The sequence below is a fragment of the Choloepus didactylus genome, chromosome 5 (assembly GCF_015220235.1).
Source record: "Choloepus didactylus isolate mChoDid1 chromosome 5, mChoDid1.pri, whole genome shotgun sequence".
NCBI lineage: Eukaryota > Metazoa > Chordata > Mammalia > Pilosa > Megalonychidae > Choloepus > Choloepus didactylus.
In genome coordinates this window covers 108,014,681-108,032,362 of record NC_051311.1, presented here as the reverse complement: position 1 = coordinate 108,032,362, position 17,682 = coordinate 108,014,681, and the positions used below count along the sequence as shown (strand labels likewise).

Sequence of the window (17,682 nt, the reverse complement as noted above, 5' to 3'; positions counted from 1 at the left end):
ACTTTAAGAGATCTTAAGCTAGAACCACCCAGATGAACTGATCCAGAATGCTAAATCCTCAGAAACCACGAACGACAAAAACAAACAAAAAACACAGAAATGTTTTGTTTTTAAGCCACCAATTCTGGGGGTGATTTGTTTCACAACAACAGATAACTAAAACAGTTTTTGGTACCTAGCAAGGAGATATTAGCTGTAACAACACCTAAAACATATGGCACTGGTTTGGGGACTGGCTGGAGGATGGAGGTGGGCAGGGCTTTGAAGAGGCTGCCAGTGAGGGATTAAAGGAAAGTGAGATAAATGTATTGGAAGCTGGAGAAAGGAGAAACCCCTTTTATGAAGTGGTGGGTAGTCTAGCAATAACATCACCTGTGGTAATGTGGAAAATAAAAAATGTATCTAGCGACTCATAATGTAGTTAAGATTTCCAGGCAGCTCTTCCAGCTGCCCATAGTAAAATAGGAGAGGAGAGAAATGAACTAAAGAAAGAATTGTTACATACAAAAGAGCCAAGACTTTTGGAATTCAAAATAAAACTATTCCTCAGCTTCAACTTCTCTGGATGGCAAATGATACAAAAATTAAGACATCACTTGTGGGCAAAGATCCAATCCAGAGTCATGAAAGCATGCTCTAAAGAATAGGGCAATGGTGTGACTGTAAGACCCTTTAAGACCTCAGGTGATTTAGGGCAGTGCCTCATAGATTCTTTCAAAAGTCAGAAGTCCCTCTAAAGATCTTAAGGGAACATTTCTCAAAATCTCTCCATTAAACAAAAGGATTTTTAGGAATCTTAAGGGCCTACCCCCATAGCAGTCTTCGAAGGAAACTTAAGCAGAGAAAAGCTTATCTCAATGAGATTTGTGGGTGTGTTTTTTTGTCTAATAGATGAACACTAATAAGATTGATAGGAAACCCACAGGTTTTAAAGAGACTTATATTGATGAAAATGTTGCCAGCTGCACTAAAAGAAACAGAGGCACTATAAAGTGAAAAGAGGTCTTTGGGGCTACTGAAATTCTATAGGAAAAAAGCAGGATGTCAAACTACTCAGCTGCAAAAATTAGGTGCATTTCATTGAACAGAAAGGATAATTCAGAGGGAGGAACCAAGAGCTCAGAAGATGGAACCGAGAGTCATGGAGAATCCATAACTGGGAAATAATAATGAGCTCTAATCAAGGAACTGCAACATGTGTCTGGCTGGATTTGAGAATTGCTATACAGCAGTGATTACTGTTTGCTCCCTGTTTTTGAAATGTCTGTAGCAGCTATCCTATGCCTATTTCAACAAAGTATGTTGGGTGTATGAGAGCACATAACTTGTCACTTTAGTTCCCAGATCTTCAGATCAAGAGCGTACTTGAGAAGTTGTAATTGAGATTATGCACCTGAGGGCCTCATCTGTACCTGGACCTGATTTAAATGAAATCCTGGACCTTGAGCCTGAGATGAATGCCATAACTGATGAGACATTTAGGCATCTTAGGAGGGACTGAGTGCATTTTTAAAAAAATTTTATTTTGAAATACCTTGAATAAGTGTATTTTGGGTGTGGAAGCAATGTAAACAACTTGTGTCCTGAGAGTAGACTGTCATGGTTTTAAAATATGCCTATAGATTCTTTGGCATCTCTTCCATCAAAAGGGGGAGTCTAATTTTCCTTCCCTTGAACATAGACTGTCCTTAGTGACTCACTTCAAATTGACAGAATGCAGTCACTGCCTGACTTCTGAGACTAGATCATAAAAGGCAGTACAGCTTCCACCTGGCTCTCTCGTTCTCTGGGCACACATGTCTTGGAGCCCTGAAATACCATATCAGACATCAAGCTCGAGACCTGTGGAGAAACCACACAAAGTTAGTGATGCCCAATAAGCATCTCTTCCAGCTGCTTTATCCCCAACTCTTTATGAGTCTTCCCAGATCAGGTAACAGACGTGAGTGAAGAAGATTTCAAGGTGACCCAAGCCCAGCCACCAACTGACTGCAGTTTCCTGAGAAATGGCAAGACAGAACCACCCAGCTGAACTGCTCCCAGTGTCCTGATGTATGGAAACTATGTGAGAGAATATGTGTTGTGTTGTTCGAACATCCTCAATTTTGGGGAAATTTGTTAAACAGAAATAGCTATTGGAACAAGGCACCACTCACATTTTGTCTGCATGAAAGGGAATCCCTGGAGTTCTATGGGAGATGGTATCATAGGAACTTATGCAAACCCAGTTGTGTTGGTTCACATTTCCAGACTTCCTCTAGACTACTCTGTTTTTCACTTGTTCTAACTTTTTCTCACCTTCTCCCTGTTTTTCTACCCCCGCCCCCGTCTCCATGTCTTGACTTCATTTGACACTAAGCCTCAAGACTGGTCCCTTATACCTTGGTGCCCCGGCTTTGTTAATGTCTGTTGGGATTTCTACTCTAGTTCAGCCTCGGCTTTTCCCCTAATACCACCCTGACATCCAAACTGCAGAATTGCTGTGCCTAACTAGACAACAATTGGAAACCCTTTCTATTCCCATCCACAGCTCCTCCTTGCACCATGAAGGATGTCACATGGGTGGATCACAGCCTGCGTATCCAAGTTCCTTTCCCACCCAATGCAAACATCTGCCCTCATCGATTCCCCAGGCCTAGGAGTGCACACAATTCACCAGCCCAGAGAGGTCTCACAGCCTTGTCCTTCAGACTTCTCAAACAAAGGGGAGGGGCAGGCCAGAGGAGGGCTAGATCAGGGCCCTCTAAAGCATGGAGCGCAGGGCAGGAGTCCTTGTTGCCCTATATTAAAGACAGAGCCACCCCAGTATACCTGCTGAGACTGTGGATGATTTATACATCCAGTGCTCCCTCTTCCTGCTCCCTACGACCAGCAAGGCTGCTCATCCCCTGTTCCCACAAGCAGAGGGGAATGAGAAGAGTCTTGCTTTTAGTGTGATAGAGAATCTTCAAATATGTGCTTTGTTATTAACTCTACTGACTCTGAAACTTGCTGCTTGTTCTCTATTTTTTGTTTGTTTAAATTCAGAGTTCCATTGTCATTGGAGCACAACAACAACAAAAAACAAATTACACAGGTCTGGAGACTTAAACTGATCCTATTAAGGACAGAAAATTTCCTGAATTAGAGTCACAGGCGTAAGGGTGCCCATTCATGGTATATATCAAGGAGTTTAAATATAACACTGAAGTCATCATAAATGGGAGACAGTAGTTCAAGGGTTTATTTTGCAGCTACAGTAGAGTGCACTTGCACTCCTGGGATTTAACTTGATCTCAGAAATAAGTAGACAGAGGTCCCAACTTCTCTGCTTACTAATATTGTGACCTTGGAAATGTCACTTCAATGGAAATGTCACTTCATCTTGCAGGCATACATATGGGCTTCAGGGGCGAGCATGCCCCCAGGCTTCTCAAAGAAGCTGCACATGCCAGCCAAGCCAACCAAGCCACTAACGATGGTCAGGACCTCAGACAGCAGCCGGGGAAAGGCAGCAGTGTTTTAGTTAAGACGTGCCTACACTTAGGACCTGTCTACTGGTTCAAACATGAGATGATCTAAAACTCCACAATTCTGAAAACAAACTTATGAATAACACTAGAGAATTAAATGAGATAGGAACCTTAAATGACACTTATGGAGCACCACGTTGAGTTCTCCTATTTGGTAATGATTGAAAGCACACATCCTCATCTGGATGTTAATGAAAAAAATACTGCTTTCTATAGCCTACCGTTAATTCTCTGGTACACTCAGCAAATGACTGACACAGAGATTGATAGGCAATTCAGCATCCCTCTCCCAGGGTGTGGCTTTCCTCTGGGGTCTCAACAACACAAGAATATCAGAACCCAGCATAGTAATCCCAGCATTCATATCAGAGTATATTCATTAAGTATTCTCATCATCTCACAGAAAATGGGAAGGAATTGGGAATTTCGGTTTTTTTTTGTTTGCTGTGTGAAGACCAGAAATAATTTCCAATAGGCTCCACTTAGCACATTTCTATGTGCTTAATATGAATCTCTTTTTCTGCACCGCCAATATCTGGGATTACCTGAATTCTGCTGGGTACAAGCTACAGATATGAGATGAAGAAGACCGAGTCTCCAGTGGTGGGAGCTCAGGGTCCTGGGGAGCATAAGACAAGTACTGCTCTCACGGGGTGGGAAGGAGGCCAAGCTCTGAGGGAGGAATGTGCAGAATGCTCTGGGAGGTATTTATTAATATAGGGGTTAAAAGACACCTTGAGTTATACCACCTAACCCTGAGAGAGAAAATTAGGAAACCCTGAGATGTCTACTACAGAATTCTGGAGTTGGGGTTGAATTAACATGAGGGGAGTACATGCTGTTTTATCCCTCTGTGTGTTTGCATTTACTCTTCCATTTGTCAGGAAAGCATGTTCACATCCCTTCAAAACCTCCTGTGTCCTTCAAAATCTCTAAGGGTGTTACCTCCTCTGGGGAGTGTCCCCAGGACATCCTCTCCCTCCTACTCCCATCCTCTGTCCCGGAACCAAAGCACAATCTCATGCCCTGTATTACTTCTACAACCCTTACATCCTTTACAAGTTGAAATGATGTCTATACAGCTTTCTCCCCCAACTGGACTGTGAGAGAAGGGCAATGTGTTGCTGGGTTGTGTACCTGCAGCACAATGTCTGGTGCATTGTAGGCATTTAATAGATGTTTGGAGAAATGAATAATGGTAAGCAACCTATGAAAAAGTGAATGCTCCCAAAGCAGAGTTCAGATTATTCCACCTTCTTTCTCTACAATACAGTCTTTGAAGTCTGGCACTCTAGGGTCTCCATGACCCCATTTTATTCCTCATTAAACCCTTTCCCACACATTATGCTACAATCAAAGCAGAGCTCCTTGCTGTTTCCCCAAAACACCCTGCAAATCTCACATTTACGTCTTTATCCCTTTTTCCTTTATCCCAATTTTCTTCTCTGCCCGAATTCAGTCACTATGTGCTGAAATGGTAAACTACTTCCAAAGCTCAGCTTAGAGTTTTCCCCCTCCATGAAACCCTCCCAGTTACTTACAGCTAGAAGGAACATTCCTTTTTTCCCCCCTCCGCTTGCTCTGTTTTTTTATAGCCCATGTCACATTATGCCTTTGTGACTTCATTTAACCAATATTTATTGACAACCTTCCTTGAACCTAGCTGGGATCTAGGAACTAGAAATACAAAGATGAGAAACACTCAGTACTCATCTTCAAAAATTCAGAGCCTGTGTGCAAGGTAGATGCATAAAAATGTGGCTATAATAAAATGAAAAGAGTTCAACAGTAAACATGCTCAGAGTTTCTGCATGACACTTAGAACTACTTGAAATTATGTTTTGTTTTGTTTTGTTTTTTAAATTCTCTCTATCCCACTATGAAGGCAGGGCTTTATCTTTCTTCATCTCCATATATCTAGCACCCAGAACACTCTTGATACATGGTAGGTTCTCAATAATTATTAGTTGAATAAATTGGAGTACAATATCTTTTTTTTTTTTTTTTTTTTTTTTTTAACAGCTAAGCCACAATGGAAGTTTATGTCTTGATCATTAAAGCACTTACAGGACCTTCTTCTTCATCAGGTGGCTCCACTCTTAGCAGCAATTCTTCCAGTCTGTGATCCCATCTTCTTTAACACATGGCTTCCAGTTTCACCATATTCATTTGCATGAAGCTGTCAAGAAGGGGAAAGAGCAAGGAAATTGCATACAGGAGGTTTTGAATCGGCCAGGCCTGGAAGAGGAGTGATCAATTCTGCTCACCTCCCATTGGCTGGAACTCAGCCACCCACACCCACACCTGCAAGGATTGCTGTGAAATGTGGTCAGGTTGGCCTAGTCCAGGGGAAAAACAGCTAGTCTCTGCCACATTGAATAAAGGTAGGGAGGGGGAAATGAAGAGAGGAGGGGCAACCAGCCAGGGAAAGGGGCATTGTCAGGGAAGAAGGCTTTGTGGAGCTGGTGATGCCAAAGATGAGTCTTAAAGGACAAGTAGGATGTAGCCACCCGAGAGGAGGAAGAAGGAATTCCAGGTAGAGGATGAGTTTAAGCTAAGCAAGGGGAGTGAGGGAGGAAAAATGGGGAAAGCTACCCGGCAGTCGCAGTCCGAGGCTGGAGGACAAAGGGAGAGGGGAGAGGGGATGGAACTAAAGAAGAAGGAACAGGACATCATGGTGGGAGGGGGCCCTTGGTATCATTCTACAGAACCTGTTCTTCACTTTGGAGGGAAGAAGGAGCCACGGAAAAGTTTGAAGCAGGAGTGTGGCATATATGATTTACAATTTGAATAGAATCTTCAGGTGGAGGCAGAGTGGAGGGATGATTTGAGAAGGAGGCAGGCAGACTGGTCAGGAGGTCTAAACTTCTCCTCAGAGTGGTTCTTGGGTATGGCTGATAATTAGAATCATATGAGGAGATTTTAAAAAATTCTTACTCTGGGCTGTCACCCTGGAGATGGTGATTAATTAGGAATGTTAGAAAGCTCCCCGGTTGGTGCTGTTAGTGAGCCAGGTATAGGGGCCACTTCCTCTGAGCATAATGAGCCCCTGTGGACAGAGATCTTTCCTCTTTTGTTTCTGCCACAGAACCAAGCTGTGCCTTGCCTATAACAGCGTATTGTAGTGTATAGTATACACATAGTATACTTGTATTGTTGGCAGGCTTTTAAGCCTTTTCTTAGAAAGCAAACTCTATTCCCATTTCACTTCTGTTTAATATTTACTATCTCATAATTCATTTGTTAAAAAATTGCTAAGTATCTTTGGTGCCTTAGGCACTGTTTTAGGACCTGAAGATATAGAGATTGAAAGAAGACCTATATGTTACTATTTTCAAAATGATATGAGGAACTGGAAAAGGGAGAGACTGCTTTGAGGGGAGTTCTGGAAGTATTGTTTGCAACACAAGTGGTTTTTGAACTGGGTATTAAAAGGATGAATAGGAGTTTGCCTTCTAGAAAATGGGAAAGGACATTCCAGTCATAGGGAACAGTGTGTGCCAAAGAACAGGGCATAAGAAGACTCAGAACATCCAGGGAAGTTTAGTGTGGCAAGTGTGGAGGAGGATGCGAGGTGGAGGGGTGGAGATGAGACTGCTGGAAAGAAAGGGCTCAGGAGGCATGGTGTGCTGTGCTGGGAAAATGGCTATAAAAAAAAAAAAAAGAAAAGAAAGAAATAAATATAAAAATAAAAATAATAAAAAAAAGGTCTGAGTTATAGCAATTGCCAATTTCAGGGGGGTAAATAAAATACTCCCATCTGATTTCAAGCTATCAGTGTTTTAAGGACTGGCTCACAAAATTCCTATATATTTAACAGTTGCTTCTTGTGAGGCTGCTGACTCCAGGACATGACAGGCAGAAGGCCAGAGCCTTTAATTTCAAGAGATGTTCTGAAAGAAACCTGGACCCTAATGGCTGGTCAAGGAGGGACTGTTTGCCCAGGGTATGCACAGAGCACGGATGTGGGGCTGTGTCCACACTCAGCAGGTGCAGCCCCTCACCTTGTGGATGGGGCTAGAGACGGGAAATGACAAGAAGAGGGTAGGTCTGGAGTGGGACCAGCTCTCCCCTCGCTGCCATGTTTTGGCAAAGAACATTGGGGAGCCCCAGGATTCTAAATGCAAACCTGACCTTCCTGGTCATTATGAGGACACTTGTCAAAAGGAGAGAATAGAGTATATTTAACGTTTTCTTAGTTGGGTTCATATTTTAAAATATTTAGACATATGGTATGTGGCCTCCATTTTTATTCTTATCCTGGGCCCCACAAATGTTAGGGGTGAGCGTTGCTTACTCCTTTACCACGGCCATAGTCTAAGCCAGGTCAGGAAACTATGGCTTGCAGGCAAATTCCCGCCCACCACCTGTTTTTATATAGCGCATGAGCTAGGAACAGATTTTACATTTTTAAATGCTTGTAAAAAAAATCAAAAGAAAAATATTTTGTGGCATAAGAATGTTATATGAAATTCAAATGTCCTTGTCCATAAATTGTTTCATTGGTGCACAATAAAATGCTCCTCCTTTTATGCATCTTCTATCGCTGCTTGCAGGCCACAGTGCAGAGTCAGTTGTTGCTACAGAGACTGCATGGCCTGGACGGCCCAAAACATTCCCTCTCTCTCCCTTTACAGATAAAGTTTGCTGACCCTTGCAGACAGGCAGGAGGAGGGGAAGAAACTGGTAGTTCTCACCCTGGTTACACAATAGAATCACCCGGTGAGCTCTCAAATCAGTCTCAAATCACCCTCAACATTTCTGGAATGAATTGCTCTGGGTGGGAACCTGGACATGAGTGTTGTTTTCAATTCCCCCTGTGATTCAAATCAGAGTCAGGGCCGAGTAAAGGCATGGGCCTATGAAGCTCTAAATTTCCCAAATGTTAGGCAGGATGGTCACAGGATTCATCCCTGCCTTTCCCAGCCATCCAAGTGGGTCACAGCCTTCCTTCGAGGAAACGAGGTACCCAGTCACCAGGTTTAGTTGGAGAGGTGGAGAGGGAGAAAGGGGTCATTGTTTCACACTGCAGTTTGCTTTATAAAGCCAAGTTCCATTTTAACCTCTCGAAACCCTCGAACGCCAGGTTCAAACACGTGTCCCTGGACTTCCCCAGCATTGTCTGCATCTGTCAGGCAGTCACGCCTTGGGCTGAGCTGGACATACCTCCGTAGGGACCCCTGCTGGGTCACTTCTCAGGATACACTCCAACAGGGAACCCTTACCCCATCTTTGCAGCATGCCCTCCATAATTATTGGTGGTCTTGCAGGGAAGGAGAAAAAAGGACAACCCTCTATTAGAATCCCATTCTCCCCTAGCACAGTCAGCACCACTGGCAGAGGATGGCCTGGGGCTGCAAGGCAGCTCTGAGCTATTATTGTGCCTGGCTCTCGCTCAGCATGACTCAACACAGACAATATAGCACACCACAAGCATGGGAGATGAACAGTAAATACGAGACCCTGGGTTTTTTTTTTTTTTAATCTTGTCAGTTTTTCCCTGATTGTGTCCTTTATCCTAGCTCCCTCTGCTATCTAAGCTTCTCAAAGCTAATGCCCATAACACTACCACCCACTGATAGCAGCAGGTTGCTGGGCCACGTTGGGGTTCTTGCTATAGAGCCTGACAATGCCCGCCATTATTCAACAACTGTACGTGTTAACCTGGTGGCACAAGGTTGCTCAAACACCTTCCCCTCTGGTTTCTCTTTACTCTAGGGGCCAAAGGCAGCTATAGAAGTGCTGCCTGCCTGACTGGTACTGCTTGGCTTGGTGAGCACACATCCTGTCTTCCAACCTGGCAGAGCCTGAGTAGCTCCCACTGAAAAAGAAGGAAATGCTGGGCAATTATGGCACGGAGAAGAAGTTTGTCATCCCTACTGCCACATTAAGCAAGTTAAAAATATCTCTCAAAGGTTTTTCTTTGGCCTCTTGTAAGTATCAACCCTCCACCCCCTTCTTTCTTTTGGTAAGAGCTGAAGTGATTGAATCAACACAGACACATGGATGAGCTCTAAAATGTACCCTTGCCTCTTAGGCTACAGGGAATGTCCTCAGCAAGGGGCTTATGAGCTACTGTAGCTGTCTGGAAGTAAGCCACTGGCATAGATTTTGCTCCCTTGAAACAACACTGAGGAACGAGTAATTCTTTTCATACTTTTATAATTCTAATCAGTTTCCATTCAACCAAGACATTTGTGTACTATTTGTCTGTTGGCTACCATGAAGCTGGCTTCTGTGCAATCTCCTGTCCCAGAATCCTCTAGGAGTGGCAGCAACTGTCTGAAACGTATTTGCCTTTGGCATAGATGATTTACTTCAGGGAAACAGTCGGGACAATTGGGGGCTGAAGATGTAGTGGCTCCCGGGAGCTTTTCTGGGGTGGAACATGCATTGCTTGAGAACAGTTGTATTTGTGAGAATGTAACTCTTTGAAGGGCTTAAAAACATATGAAATGACCCAGGGTACATGAGAGGAGGAAGGGAAGGGACACCTTGGTGGCTGCTGGTTTGGTGGGTGATAATCTGTCCAGGGGAAAGCCAGGGGTCCTGGGTCCTCTTAACATGACATATAAACTTTGAGTTTTTACCTTCAGGGTAATTTTTTTTCTTTCCTTTTTTTTTTTTTTTAACTCTGATGAAGCTAGAGAATTTTCCCTCCTTTTTAATTTATTCTGATACTTTAAAGGTTATGGCTTCACTGTAAAAGCTTTAAATCGTCAAATATCCTATCTACAAATTGACGACTGTATCTGGCATGAAAGTTAATTAGTAATTTAACAAACTGTGAGAGTAACCATTATGAGGCCGACAGATCCCATGAGAAAGAGGTGATGATAGAAATGGGTCTGGCTTCCCAGTGGGCATTGCCAATCCAGTCTTCCAGGGGCTGCCCAAGGACATATGCATAGCTTGGAAAACAGCAATACTTCTGCTGGAACGTCTGCAAGCTGAAGTTTTGATTTGTATTCAGGGGAGAGTAACCTGTTCACCTCATCTTAAGATATGTGCAAAAAAATAGAGCAAGAGAGAGTAAAAGATAAATAGGATTGTCACTAAACAAAACCAGATCAGCTTCAGATGCCTCTGAGATGGGTAGAACATGTGGTGAGCATCAGTAAGGAGCTGGGGAAATTGTGAAGATCCTGCTGCTCATAGATTTGTTTTGCCCAGTTTTTACTTCTTTGCCTAAATCTGGCATAGCAAATGAAGGAAAGGGGAGGGCTTAACAGACTCCTGGAACATTCCAGCAAGCTCATCCCTTTGCATATCCAAGAGTGTTGTGCGTTTGGTCTTTCATTTCACCCTTAAAGAATGGTTGTTGATTCTTCTGCAAATGAGTTTTCCTCTGTAAACCCATTACTTCTCCCTAAAAAAAAATACGGTTGTATCTATGTATCTAATAGTTTTTAAGAGATGCTTTCTTATACAGTATATAATCTAATTGGGTACCCATCAAGAAGATGTACAGAGATTCTCCTATACTTTATTCCATATCATGTTACAAGAAAGCAACAGTGACAGCTGACAAACCATTACATCTTTCATAATACAGACAAATTACAACTGGTAACAAATATGCAACATGTATCATTCCATTCTCCTTACTATATGTCATTTTGAAGTATAATAGTTTTCTGAATGATGCTAGCACATTTCTTAGGTATCAAACCTGTTAAAAAGTTCACATCTCAGTGCATCATACAAAAAAAAAAAGGAAAAATAAAAAAAATCCACTTCCAACAAGAGAATGTAGATTTGTATGTGCGTCAAAAATAGGCTGTTGTGGAAAGGGGGAGTGATAATGGGAGATTGCTTATTTGTATTTCATTTTATTTATTTATTTATTTGGTGTATGAGACAATTGTTGCAAGGCAGTAACATATACAGTTTCCTCCACCTATAAGCCAGTAAGGAGATGGAAGTTATGCGCAATTATGCAACATATTCCTATGTATAGGGGCAGGCAGTATTCTACCCCAGTATGTACAACCTAAACATCTTATATAACAAAGATTACAAAACCAATAATATTCACAGATGAGTATTTTATATAGAAGCATAACCTAGGGTATTGATTACACTGACTGCCATACACACACTGAGGGAAGGATACCAAGAGGCCTTGCTTTCTCCTGAAGCCTGGAGGCTCCTCTAGAAACTATTCTAACCATTCTTGGGAGGTAGAAACAGCTTCTCACCCTTGCATCCGTGGACAGCCAGCCAATCCTCCCTTATGCCCGTATTTTTTTCTAAGCACTGCAAAAAATGTGTCATATCCTATGCATCTTGTATTTAACCCAGCCAAACTGTTCCTTTAAGAAAATGGAAATTAAGTCCCAAACCTCCTTCCAGAATATTGTGTGTGCAGTGATGTTGATACAATTACCATCCTAAGGTGTTCTTACTATTCCTTCATATAAAAATAATCTCACAAAACATTCCAGTGCTTTCTAAATAGACTAATAAATCTGCTAATGAACACAGAGATTGACTTTCAAGATTTAAAGAAGAAAACCTCAGACAGGTTGGGAGGGCAAAGAAGGGGAGAGAGAATGTGATTTCAAATAGGAGAGGCAAAGAGAGGAGACAAACCAAACTTTGGATTTCCTATACTGATGGTAGGTATGGGGAATTAAAACCCCCCTAAATGCAATCTTCGGTCTCTGTACTACAACAGGCATTTGTTTGTTTTTCTTCCCCACCCCCACCACTGAGTAGTTTGCTTTTCACTTCCCAAGAGAAGCTGCCTGTGACAGAGACATACATCTCTTAATGACTCTAACATAATTGAAGTCTTTCTAGGTTAAATATTTTCAAATTTTTAAGTAGAAAGCTTATTAAATAACAAGATTGACTCATCAGTTGTTTGAGTTATATTGAGTGAAATACAAAAATTGTGTCTCTCCCCCAAATGAATGATCCCAAATGAATCACAGGACAGGCAGTTTGTGTTTGCACATACATGTTCTTCCCATATTACTTCAGGAAATTCTAATTTAAGTACACTTTAAATCAAAATACCTCTAAAAACTTCCAATGGCTTGGATTGCATGAAGGGAATGGGAAAGTTTTCTAGGTAGCAAATGGTAAACATTCTAGCCTTGGATAACTTTTGCTCTCTTTAAGATCAATCAGCAAAGAATTCCTCGCTTAGCAGTTACTATAAGCTTATGACAAATACTACTCTGCTTAGGATGGACCATGACCGTGACATGTATACTCACACCCCACTCCAGGGAAGGGATCATTTTAATGTTTAGGAATTTGAGTCTAATTTCCTCAGCCTATCAGGTTTGACAACAGAAAAGTTTTTCCCTTGCCTGACTCTCAGAGAAAGTACTTGTCAAATTGGCTCATAATTCGTAGTCCTGATCCTAAAAAGTGTGACATGTTTCAAGCTCTTACTCTCGCCTTTCCTCTGACTATGAGAAAATGTAAAACAATGTGCAGGAAGGTATTTCCATTTGGGTATCTATGTCCTGAGGAGATAGGTTTCATGCTTTAGATGAAGTTTCCTAACCACCCCCTCAGCTTCGGTATTATTTGGGATTTTGAAGCGAGGCTGGAGCCAGGCAGCTTTCCTTCCTAACGAAGCCCAGTGCGTGCCCAGTGCCCTTTGCCCTCAGTGCCACGTATTCGCCTTCTTCCTCTAAGGTCCCTTAATCCCTTAATCAAGGGAAGCTGGGCCTTTCTTTTTCCATTTCCTATCTTTAAAGCAAGATCCTTGCATTGTTTCTAAAACCTGCACTTGAACAATTATTCCAGAAGACTGTTTAAAGTAAGGTACCTGGGGATATCTTCCAATCAGATTGGAATGTTGAAACAAAATGGAATTCATAGGTGCTTTGGTGTAAAGGAGCAATCTGTTAACTCTGGGTAACTTCGCAATTTGCTTTTTAAATGATGTCCAGCAAAGACAGCTAGCTCCCAGGGTTCATCTAGTAAAAATGATTCTTTGCACCCAAGTTTTAAGCATTCTGTTCCTCACTCTCTTCTCCATTTAGAAACTACTCACAAAGTGTAACAGCATGAATGGAAAAAAAAGATGTTGACAAGACCCAGAAACCATTAAAAAGTTACCTCAATCTCCAAAGGTTGAAAACTAAGCAATTTGTGCCAGTCACTGTTCTTAATGCTTGATATTTGTTACTTCACTTCCAACCTATTCTGAAAACAGTCATGCTATATGGCTTGAAAATGCTTAGCAGTTTCTGATATCCTATATAAATGCGCAGTTATTTCCAAGAAAATCTCACATAGGCAAATGTCCCCAAAATGTGAGTCAACTTGGTAATGCCCCATGGACAGGGATCAAAAAATTGTCAAGTCAGCCAGAGGACATGGGTTTCCTTAGCTAAAAATTTCCTTCCTACTGGCTGAAAAATGTGCCCTGCTCCCAAAGAAAACATTCATTGTTTTATGCCACTGTGTGGCTTTCATGTCCAGACATTACTGAAGAAATGCGAACACCAAATGTGTTGTCTTAATGTATTTAAGACACGGCTGGTGAAAGCATAAAAATCTTTACAGAGACGCTGTGCTGCAGAGGGAAATCAAACAAAATCAAACACAAAGGACTGAAAAGAATACATGCCATGTATCAGTAAGCAAAGCTTAATCTTCACATAGTTCTTGGAAATCACAAGGTATCCAAATGCGTGCAAGGTTTTAAATAAATTGCTGAAAAAACAGGGTCTTGCCGGCTTCAGTTTTCTTGTATGCGAAATCCACCACAGGGAGTGAAAGGAAACAGATCCATGATTCCCTTCATATTATCAGCCACTTCATTAATGTTTTTTCTCTTCCCAGAATGATGACAACTTAATCCTGGATAGAGGAAACGGGAAAAGTGTTATTTAAAAAAAAAGAAAACACACATACACACACACACACACACACACACACACACACCCCCATTCATTTTTACCAAATTACATGAAGCACATAAAAATTGGTCAGGCCAAAGTGAGCTCATCCATTTTCTCTGCAGCCACCCTGAGCACATATATTGAGGCAGAGTAGTCTCCTTAATTTTTATAGTGTGATAAACAAATGTTCTGACTGCATTGGGATCAGGCTCGGTGTGGGTTTTCCTCTGTGTCAGGGAATCTAATTTAGCTCCATGAATTTAAATAGTCTAACCTCCTCTTAGATTATTTAGAGAGGCAGAAATTTAGCAAATTTCCTTCTCCAAGTCATTAGTATTGGTCTTAATTAACTGCCTGTAGCATCATACAGACCATTAAAAGGACATATCATCACGCTCATTTTTATGAACATGAAATAGAAGAACTGACTACCTACATGCTTTATAAAAAAATCCAGCTGTATGTAATTCTTTGGTTGCCTAGTTCCAGAACAAGCTCCAGCAGAATGAAAGTTGGCCGGTGTGACCCGAATTGCCAGCCTCTTCCCATCAACCTGCACGTGACTGTACAGGGTGGAGGCCAAGGTTTTCCAACGATGTCTGTGGAAAACCCGGCAACTACTCCCAGGTGAAGAACCGAGGAGAAAGAAGGAATGCTCACTTCGCTCCTCCAAGCACTGCTACTTTAGCCCTCAAGCATTTGCATTGAGTATCTAGGATGGGAAAAGAATGTGTTGCCAGGAAGGGTTTAAGTCACACAGTCATGAGATCCCAACCATCAGCTCCACTGAATCCCAGAACCAACTCATCATCTAGGTTTAAAAGCTCAAGGTCACCAAGCACTGCTCAGGCCTGTCTGTCCCCATCTACAGTGCCTCACTGTCATCTTCCCAGACACAGGAAAACTCGCACCGAGCCTGATCCGAAAGGCTCTGGCCTTCTGCAGCGGCCTCACGGTGTGGTCTGCTTTGCCATTGCCCACACAGGCTGCAGCCTCAGGGACCACACCCCCACCTGCCAGCGACCTTGACCAGTAGAGCAGAGTTCCAATCTTCACTTAAGACTGCTAAAATAGTGTCCTCCCCATCCTCTGCTCAGTGCCCCCATGTAACTATGAAGAGTTTTTGGAACGCTAACCTTCAGCTCTGGAAGGGTCTCTGTCCCCAATGACTGGGCCAAATGTAACCAAAGCCCTTCTCTTATGTCTTAGGAAGACGCTGCCACAAGTCGTAACTGCTCGGGTGTTAGTTCAGGTGCCTACGGCATGTGGCTCACTTGCCCACCCCACGCCCTGCCAGGTTGCCCAGATGCCTTTATCAATGCTCATCTTGAAGTCACCACCCCAGCAAAAATAACTACATGGGAACAACCCTCTTATTCCTTGTCCCTTGTTCTTCCAGGGAAATGAAGAAAAGCCACCTCCACTCTCCCTGCTGCTCCCATGGAATCGTGCACTCTGATTTGGGCACTGACATCTTTCCTCAGGCCCAGGACATCAAGAACAGTATTTGTTCCTGCCATGTTTCCAGCATTCTTGTCCACGGATGTATCTATCCAGGCCCCCAACCCCACTACCAACCTTGACATATTTATTAAGCAGATGACCAGCATGCCCTTTCTCTTTCATATTGCTGAGATTCCAGCTCTTCTAGAAAGCCTGCCCACCTGGCCAAAGGGGAGCTGTGGGTTTGTCCTGACACCTGCTTGTCTAGGCACGGAGTTCCTACAACTGCACCTGGACATAAGCAAAACTGGATAATAAAGGAAAACAATACTACTTGGATAATAAACGGTGAACACGGTTGTTACTATTAATGGACTTCAGTCCATTTCTTAAGTTTGGGCTCAGACATTTAATGGAAGGAATCAGGAATAAGAAAAGAAGGGAGGTGCCAATGAGAGGTAAACTCTTTCCCATCTCCGTGTGGTGACCCCGTAGTCCACATTGTGCCATCTACTCTGCCTGCTATTTTTCACTGGCCGTATGGGCAGTCCCTTCTCTGTCCTTGGGCAACATCAGCATCAGCTTCAGGTTCTGAGGAGTCCATATAAGGTGGGTCAGTTTACTCTTAGTAAGATTCTTTAAGATCTAAATCTATTCATACATTTAATAGGTAGGAATTTGTATGGAAGGAAGAGGGTATCCTACATTCATAGGGAAGGTAAATTCTGTATCAGTGTAAATCCTTTCCTTGCATTTAATTGATTATTAAACTACACTGCACATACAATAGGAATGAACAGTGAATATGAAATCACTGTGTGCATATCCACTCACAGGTATAGAAGTCATAAGATTAATGGATGCCATTTTTATCTTGCTTTCTGCTTTTACAATGTTCTTTTCTCTAGAAATGAATGTTTTAAACAAGAAATTGGATTTTATTGATAAAATCCTTATTCAGAAATATCTACATAGAGCTTCTCAGCTACAAATATTAATTAATTGGATCGCCGGTACCCATAATGCAACTTTGTTCTGACCCATGTGCCCTATGAACTAGATATTTTTTGGATTCAATTTTCTTAAAACCAACTGTCAGCATCATGTGATGGAGGAGATGAAAAATGAAAATGAGCAGTCCCGCTGTGCAGGTGGGTGACCTGTGGGAGACAGTCCGCCTGGTAGGATTTTTACACGAACCATCAGACATAGACCAATTGATTAGATCATCTCATACTCGCCACCAACTAGGCTCAAGAGACTAATTAGAGCGAGTACTGCCTGCGCAGGCACCCCATTGACACCTAATTTGCTCAGCCAAAGCCTTTGGGGAAAATGTATTATCTCTGCAGCTGCACTTCATGCATTTCTGATTTGAGGCATAAGTAAGGAGTGCTTCATCACTCTTTTGAGCAAACTGAATGCAGAAGCCCTTAAATGCTCAATGCAAGCAAACAGGCCTAAATTAAAAATGGGCTAGGCTCTTTCTAATTCCCTCCGTGCTCCCCATTAAATCTCTCTGTGTACATACACGCACACCCTCTGCACACACACATGCAGTTTCCGTGCCTGGGGTGGGGGGAGACCCAGCTCAGGGTGCTCCAATGTGATGAGACAGGCTGTCTTTTACTGGCCTGTTTACCCACTCTAAGATTTGGTTTTTGTTCTATTGCTCCCCTCCCCCCCGCTGCTGTACTAATCCTCCTCAAAATATTTTATTTGTTATTGCTTTTTTTACAGTAAGACCATGGCCCATTTCCACCCCCCCCCCCCCCAAGCCTCACTGGAGAGAAGTGATTATTTTGGCTCGAAATTAAAACAATTGCAGGTTTTCTTTTCATCACGTAAATTGTGAA

At 42.4% G+C, this 17,682-nt stretch overlaps 1 protein-coding gene and 1 long non-coding RNA gene across 2 annotated transcripts in view; one reads left to right on the top strand and one right to left on the bottom strand.

Annotated features, from left to right (window-relative positions):
• Nucleotides 1-9,341: 9,341 nt before the first annotated feature.
• Nucleotides 9,342-16,179, top strand: LOC119534361. Its single transcript, XR_005217016.1, has 3 exons — nt 9,342-9,445; nt 14,873-15,010; nt 15,783-16,179. It is a non-coding gene; the product is annotated as an uncharacterized LOC119534361 (long non-coding RNA).
• Nucleotides 10,979-17,682, bottom strand: part of CDK14 (cyclin dependent kinase 14) — a 678,858-nt gene continuing 672,154 nt past the window's right edge. The window contains exon 15 of the mRNA XM_037836624.1: nt 10,979-14,342. The gene's annotated coding sequence lies outside the window, so the exon portion shown is untranslated. The remainder of the gene's footprint in view (nt 14,343-17,682) is intronic.